The following is a 6,761-nucleotide window of genomic DNA, read 5'->3' as shown; positions in this document are numbered from 1 at the left end:
AGGGCAGCTTATCATCAAACTGCATCTTCTTCACTAATTGTGCTTCTGACTGATTCTCCAGAAACAAGAGATTTTGAGAAATAGAAACAAACTTAGCAATGCTTTCGTTTGTTGGTCTATTCCTTTGTTTTGTCTTGATTGAGCTGAAAGTCTTCCAGTTCTGTTCACAAGAAGCTGCCGTTGGTGGAATGCTTGGGATCCTTAGAGCAATTCTGGACAACAGTTGGGTGTTACAGTACCCCTTCCACCATGTGAGAAGAGACACATTCTCTGCTGCCCGCCAAATTATGTCTTTGCTCCAATTTGTTTATTTTGCACAGTATTTGGCAATGTCTGTCATCACGGTTATTTCCTCAATGTTGGGGACATTCTTAGCTACTTCCATAATTTCATCAAGAACAGTAGATAATTTATCTTCTGATAAATGTTGTCCTCTGTGTTGAGGATCCAAAAGGTTTGCTGCCAGATGAACTGGATGAGCACAAAACTCAGTTCTCTTAGTAAACGTTTGTTTTACTACTACAGTAAAAGCTGCGCTATCTGGCATCCTACAAGCCGGCATGCTACACTAACTGGCATGCTGGCTTGTAAGATAAAGTGAAACCAGAAGTGCCCACTTCCGGTTTCTCCGAGCCCCCACAGCCCAGGGCAAAGCAGCCTGCGCTGCTGAGCCCACGCAGCCTGGGGACATAACAAGCTGCATAGGGCTGTGCGGGGCCCGCCTCCCTGTCCTATGGGGCCCACAGGGGTGGAGGGACGCCCCGGATGCAGTGGGAGTAATGGCGGCCAGGGCTGCTCAATTAACCAGCATATTTTCTTATCCGTCATCCCCCATTCCTGAGGGACACCGGATAGCCGAGCTTTTAATGTACTACTACTTTTTTGGATAGAGGTGAAGGAGGCAAAAGCTCATTTAGATTTTCATTCAGTTGTCTAAATATCTCTGGAATGTTTGAAAGGCTTGGTGTGCATCTCCTTCAAGTTTCTTGATGGCCACTGAAACTGGTAGTAGCAAAGTGAATGCTCCTTGAACTTGAAACCAGAATATATCTTTGTCAAGAATCTGCTTCCAAATGTTCACAGGAATAATCTGGGATACTGTATCATCTATTGAAGCACACTGCAAACAGTTCTTTGTGCGCAGCAAACTACATAAACACTTTGTAGCCGAGCCCCATATAGTTTCTCCTGGCAATAAAAGTGCACTTTCCTTCCCCTGCTTCTCTTTCTGTAATTTCTTCAAAATCTGATTAGCAACATGATGATTGTTGAATACCTTCACAATTGCTTTGCAGTTTGCCAATATTGTCTTCATTGTATTCACATGTACTATGTCCTTTGCCAAAAGATGCAACCCATGAGCAAGACAGCCAAATACTATTAAATGTGGATACTTTGCCTTGAACGTTGCATGGCAAATATTAATGTTACTTGCATTATTAGTTACAAGGACTTGTACTCTGGAGGGACCTGCGCTTTCAATTTCTTCACTCAGTAATTTGGCTATGTATTCGCCTGTATGACTAGATTTGGTAGCTATTGGTTCAGGTATTGCTAACGTAGTGTTCAGTAAAGTATTTCCTTGTATATCAGTCCATCCATTTGACATCAGTCAGTGATCCTGCTTGACCAATCCTTTGAATAGCCATTGTTTGAACTCTTGTCATACTCTCTATCTAAGAGAGAATGTGCTAAGCAATAATATGATGGTAACTTTTATATGATGGGTGAATTATTTTGTAATGTTCCTTCTAGTATTGATTTTCAGTTATGGAAAGAGGTGTACCACTTGGAAATATAATTTAAGCTAATGACTCAAGTGGTTTTTCTTGATCTTATTTTGATATTTTATCCACAAAGCTTGATAAAAAGCTTGACTGTCTTGAACAGCTACTCATGGTGGATTGCATGTCTGGTGACAGTGATCTTGAAAGTGAGGATCCTGCTGCTGCTTCCCCCAGACCTGGCAGCTCAACATTTTCATTTTCCATTTTTCACAAATCTGCAATTTCACTTGAGCTACCAAGTTCCTGTAACAAAAGGGGGAAAAGATATTTTTGATTTTAGCCTATTCTGGTCTAGCCTCATCCATCAGAAGGAGAAGTGGCAGGTAGCTTGCATTCCCCCTCCCTGCCAGAAAGAACACCCTGCTGCTCAATTGCCCTGGGACTGCAGGGCCAAAGGGAAGTATAGTCTGGTCTCTGCCATCGGCCAGAGGACTAAGCTCACTCTGCTGGGCTGAAATAGTTAACCATTTATCTATTATGTAATTTAAAGCAAATATATTGTTAAGCCTAAGCCACTTTGGGTGCTTAGTGCTAGCAGAAAAGCAGGATACAAATATTTTAATTAAATAATGGTCCAGAGTTGCATTAATAACTTAAAATTGTAATGTTTTAAAACAATACAAATGCTAGCTATAGTGTGTGTTGTTTAATATATTAATTTGTTTACCTACTACATAGCATTCCTGAAGTAGACTTTTCTCAAATGATGTTGTTCCACCACTTTGTTGTATTAGCTTTCTGAATATGTCTTGTACTCTTTCAGGATAGTTTCTACATGTTGTTAAATGTTTCTTCATTCTTGTTGTGTTGTTAGTATACTCCTGCCTGCAATATTTACATCTACCAACTTCCTTCCTTCCTTCAGTGACTTGAACTTCACTATAATGATGCCCCACACTCATTTTTTTTCTCTGATTAGGCATTATTATGACTACTTGAAACCAAAAGCACTAAAAAACTAACAGATCTTATGCAAACACTCCCAACTTCCCCAACTCAAGAAAAGAAATGAGGCACTTCTCTGTTTGCTGAAGTGAAAGTGAAACAAAAATAAATCACAGTTTTAGCTTTGGTTTTGATTTGACTGGTACAGCCAATTAGGTGAATTCATAACTTGATTTTGGTTTAGATTATTATGTGAGTGTATTTACTCTTCTGTTTACAAATCAGTAAAACGTATTTGTACTCTCTCAAACACTTCCTAGAGATAATCACCTGAAAAACATTAATTACAATTTTGAAACTTCCAAGCTTGCCTAATACTGTATTGGCATCCATCCATTGTTACTCATGAATTTTATGAAACAATTAATTTTTAGAAATGGAAAATTCCCCAAGGAAAAACAATGCACTGGAAAATTTTCAACCCCACATCTCTACTTCAAGACCCCAGGGTGATTGCCATCAGGTCTAGCAATTTGCTACTGTTTAGTTTATCAAGTTCCTCTATGACCCCATCTATTGAAACCTCAGTTTGGTTCAGCTCCATTGACTTGTCCCTAGGGAGCTATGAATCTGGTGAGGGAATCTTCCTAACACCTTCCACAGTAAAGGCAGATACAAAGAAAGCATTTAGTTTCTTGGCAATGGCCCTGTCATCCTTTAGCACCCTTTTTACATCCTGATCATCTGAAGGGTCAACCGACTCCCTGCCAGGCCTTCAGCTTCTAATGCACTTTAAAAAATGTATTGTTACCATCTGTCTCTCTAGCAAGTTTCTCTTCAAATTCTTTTTTTAGCTTGTCTTATTACCATTTTATATTTGATTTGCACGAGTTCATGCTCTTTTTTATTTTCCTCATTAGGATTTGACTTCTCCCCCTTTGAATTAAGCCTTTTTTTTCTGTTTATTGCTTCTGCAACTCTGCCTTTATACCATGCTGGCTTTCTTTTGGTCTACTTACCATTTTTTTTGATTTGCAGTATGCATTTGCTCTGCGCCTCCAATATGGTATTCTTAAAGAAGTTTGTAAGTTCTTTATCTCCTTAAGGGAACCCCCTTTAACTTCTCTCTAACAAACTTCCTCATTTTGGTAGCATCTTCATTTTTTGACGTTAAAGGCTACTGGGTAGATATTTTCCTTATCTCCCCTCCTACATGGTTGTCAAACACAGTTGTGCTGTGGTCATTATTGCAAACACCCTTTGCACCAGAACCTATGCATTACTTAGGACTATGTCAAGAATGGCCTTTCTCCTCTTATAGGTTTCAGGGCTAACTGGTCCAGAAAACAGTGTTTTATACTGTCAAGAAATTTGGTCTCCAGTGTTAGATTGAGCCAGTCTACTTGTGGATAGTTGAAATCACTCATTATTACTGCGTTTTCTGCTTTCCTAGCCTCTCCCAACTCCCATAGCATTTGTAGTCTGCTGCTGCTGTCCTGGTCTGGGGTCAATAGTGTATCTCTAGATGTACTTTTTTTTCTACTGAAACACACAATTTCTATCCACAGAAATTCTATGGTTACCTCTCTTTGTACTTGAAAAAATCTACCCTATTTGATTTGATTGCAGTCTTTGATGTAGAGTGCCATTCCCCAACTAGTAAGACCAATTCTGTGTCTCCTGTATAATTTCTATCTGGGTTTTACAGTATTCTATTGATTTTCCTCTTTCCACCATATTTCTGAGATACCTATGATGTCAATACCATTATTTACTGTGAAACATTCAAGTTCCTCATCTTGGATCTTCTTGAATTAGTATAAAAAACACTTCTACTTTTTATTGTTGTCCAGTTAGCTATTTGCGTGTGACCTCAAGTAGAGGGAGAGGTGCACTGTAAGCCTAATGCAGTGGTCCTCAACTTTCCAGTCCTGTGGTGTGGATGAGAGGCACAGGGTTGGTTCATGAGCCAGATTCTACAGCCTGGATCCAGTGTGGGGTTGGTCTCTGGTTGCAGCCCTGCATGCTGGCCCAGTCTTGTGCACCAGATCCAGCTAGAAGTACAACTCCAGCTCTGTGTACCAAATCTGGTCCAACCCAGCCCCATGTGCTATGGCCTTGTTTTGTATGTCAGCATGTGGCACTGTCATTCAGTCCTCAGGGTTCCCCATAGGTCAGGAAATTTGGTGGCAGGGGAGTGGTGGTGGCATTGGAAACTGGGACAATTAATGCTGCAACTACTCTCCAGCTGCCAAATTTCCAGACCTCTAGAGAGCCCCACAAGCTGATACCCCCTCATGGGTCAGATTCATCCCATAGACTGAAGGTTGGGTGCCATGGGACTAATGCACAAACTTTCTTATTCATAGCTATAAAACAGGCAGCCAGTTTAAGGTAGCCCCAATGAGGCTGTGATACGACTTGCATCCAGAGGCGGCACGTTGTTTACACACATGGGGTGTAAATAGAAAATAGACAACCGCTGATCCTCTGGATCATGGTGATATCGGCAGTAATGATCCCTCCCATGGGTCAAGTAAAGGGTTGTGAATGAGTCTGTTGATGGCCAAGGCCATCCTAGAGCTGCAGGCTCTCTGGCAGATACCACAGGTAGTGGTTAAAGGGAGGGTTGAATTGGATTTCTTGGTCTTGTTTCCTTTTCATTCATTTCTGTTGTTTTTCTGCCTCTAGGGTGAGACAGCTTTTCTCAAAGTAAGATGTACCTTCTCTCACAAGGCATTACCCTGTAGCCCTGTCATGGGCTAGTTTTTTTCCAATTTGTGACGTCCGTACAACACACACTTCTTAATGTTTGCCTTGAGGGTGTCCTTGAAGTGTTGCCTGTGGCCCCTGCATGTCCTTTGTCCTTGGCTGAGTTGGGAGTATAGCAGTTGTTTCGGTAAAATGTACATCAGGCCTGGATCATGATGTATACATAAAGGTCTAGTCAGATGCCTGATTAATCCATTTGTGGCTGGTGAGCCCAGCACGAGAGCAACACAACTTGTGACAAGTTTCACAGATCCATGTGTTTTGCGAGTTGGAGTCCAAATTTAGAGCATGTTGTTTTCTTCTTTCTCACTTTGCTTTCCTCCTCTGGATCAAAGCCACTTCACTGCGCTGCACCTAGTGCCAGATGCTCCCTCCAGATCTCACAGGATTCTGCGCACTCCTCCCAGCTTTCTATCTTGCTGTGAACGATTTCATATGTTTTTGCGCAGGTAGCAATGAAGTCCGATCAGCTGCAACTATTCTAAGGCCCAGGATCAGAGGAAAGTAGGGCTGAAGGGCCCAAGTCATCTAGTCCAGCCTGCTGCTCAAGGCAGGCTTATCCCTGACTAACATCTCTGTCAACCTAAGTGTCTGTGCCACCTGGTTTTGAAAGCTTCCAGGGTTGGAGATCTCACAGCTTCCCCAAGGAGCCTGACCTTATCACTGTCACAGTCCTCATGACCTCCAGTCTCAACTTCCCCTTGCTCCAGGGGCTGTTGTGTCTCTGCACCCTCCTGTAGGGGTTTGAGGCAGGGGGGAAACCCTGGGGCTTTCCTAGGTGCTTTAAGGTGGGGCTATGGGCTTGTCCATCTCTGAGGGCAAGGGAAGAGACGCTGGTCTGTGCATACATATTCACTTTCTAACAGTTATGCCAACTTCACTTTCTTAAGTCAACTAATATCACAGCACACACCATAGATGGAGCACAGTTGACTTAAAGGCCGCGCAAGACAATACACCTCCCAGATGTATTATCTCAGGTTTACTAAGTCAACTTAGCTCCCAAGACGTCTGCAACTCTGTCAGGAAGCTGCACGTGTGTACGCTCTAATGTGGCTTATTTTAAGTCGGCTTGGTGCGCGTGTACACGCCGCTGCAGGCCAACGAAACCGGATTGCAGGCAGTCCGCTGTTAGCCTGGTGCCCGCCTGCCCCGCACCAGCAGTGCCTTTAAGACACGAAGGGAAAGCGTGCACGTCATGGCTACGTATCTACGCCCCTCCCTGCCCCTCTCCAGTGGTGCTGCGGCGGCTGCTGCCCCCTCCCCCCCGGCTCTTGCACGCGGCGCCTGACATTCTCCCTCCGACTGCCATGAGAC

Source organism: Alligator sinensis, unplaced genomic scaffold (assembly GCF_000455745.1).
Source record: "Alligator sinensis unplaced genomic scaffold, ASM45574v1 scaffold375_1, whole genome shotgun sequence".
NCBI lineage: Eukaryota > Metazoa > Chordata > Crocodylia > Alligatoridae > Alligator > Alligator sinensis.
This window is presented reverse-complemented; position numbering follows the sequence as displayed.